General features: G+C 38.5%; 1 non-coding gene across 1 annotated transcript; it reads left to right on the top strand.

Annotated features, from left to right (window-relative positions):
• Positions 1-391: 391 nt before the first annotated feature.
• On the top strand, positions 392-473 carry SARC_30003. Its single transcript has one exon. It is a non-coding gene; the product is annotated as a tRNA-Ser (tRNA).
• Positions 474-1615: the final 1142 nt, after the last annotated feature.

The raw sequence follows: 1615 nt of genomic DNA, 5'->3' as shown, positions 1-1615 counted from the left end.
GTCAGCCCAAATATTTTCAACCACAACCTTGAGTCTCCCCTGGGCTGTAGTATAAGGGTGAACAGAATGTGCCTTTAACCCAAGGCCAGGTGCATGCGCCAGACCCTAGGTCCATAACAACCGGCTCCGCATTATTTACATTATCTGAGCGAACTACTGACTAACAGTATCGGTTCACTGCTAGCAGTACAGTACTTCCATCTTGAAGTATTGTCGACCGTCAGCAAAATTTCAAATAAATAAACTATTAACCCTTGTTAGTTGTTTAGAAGTTCTGTATTATCTGCCCTACCAGCTAATACATTGATTCGTGGGTCATACTGCCACAAATCAATTTCTTGTCTTTATGTAGTGAGTGATTTATAATGTATTTCTTTTCCATAATATTAACATCAAGTTGTCCGAGTGGTTAAGGAGTGAGACTTGAAATCTCATGCTCTCTGAGCGCGTAGGTTCAAATCCTGCACTTGAAATAATTTATTAAATTTCTACATTTGCACATATTTTATATTTGTGTGTATTGTGCGCGTGTAAGTATTTGTTGTATATATGCACGAAGGGCGCCCAAGGCTCTTATCGCTTATCGACTACTCATGTTCTATGAGTCGATTAAATTAGGCGGCTCAATGGTGCTTCAAATCCTGCACTTAAAATTTTAAACCTTTATATTCGCTTCCGTAAGTCAGTTTTCACTTTGTGTTCGTGTGTATGTAGTATGTACTCATATCTCATACGTCACGAGACGAATGAATTAGGCGGCTAACAATCAACTTCAAACGATTTCTGAATGTGCCTGCAGTCTCTGCAACGTATAACAAGATTGATATGACAATTTTTTCACTATTTGCTTTGATCGTATAGGCCTGTTTGTCAGCTCTCGTTCGATTTTATGAAGGAGCTCCTACTCAGCCACAAATTCGACAAGTTTCCATAAACCTCGGTCTCAGGAGAAAGGAAACTATGAAATGGAAATTGCCCAGTGAGGAATGATATTATTTCTGTTTGTCTTCCTATATTGTAACATGTATATATTTGCGAAGGACATAAAACTAAAAAACCATTTATACAATATCAATAATAGTCGCAAACTTGATACGTGCACGAATGTAACTCTGTGCAGCGTCAATACGTTCGACAAACATGTACATGGTATTAAGGATCAAGGCTATAGACGCAAGTTTATCGATCCAACATTACATTATGTGTATTTGACTGTATTCACGCATAATGAATGTATTCTGGACAGGTGAGCAAGTAAATACAGTGGTCTGAGTTTTTCTACTTCATTACTACTTCCATTATTATTGTATATACACAAGAATATCTTTTATTAATATTAATATATATGTGCATATACATGCATGCATATATGAATATATGTGAGTACAAACACACACACACACATACACACACACACACACACACACACACGTGTACGTGCACACACACACACACACACACACACATACACACACGTGTACGTGTACACACACACACACACACACACACACACATACACACACACGTGTACGTGTACACACACACACACACACACACACACATACACACACACGTGTACGTGTACACACACACACACATACACACACGTGTACGT

The sequence above is a fragment of the Sphaeroforma arctica genome (assembly GCF_001186125.1).
Source record: "Sphaeroforma arctica JP610 unplaced genomic scaffold supercont1.7, whole genome shotgun sequence".
NCBI lineage: Eukaryota > Ichthyosporea > Ichthyophonida > Sphaeroforma > Sphaeroforma arctica.
Note: the sequence above shows the minus strand (reverse complement) of the source record. Positions and strands in the feature narration are given on the sequence as shown.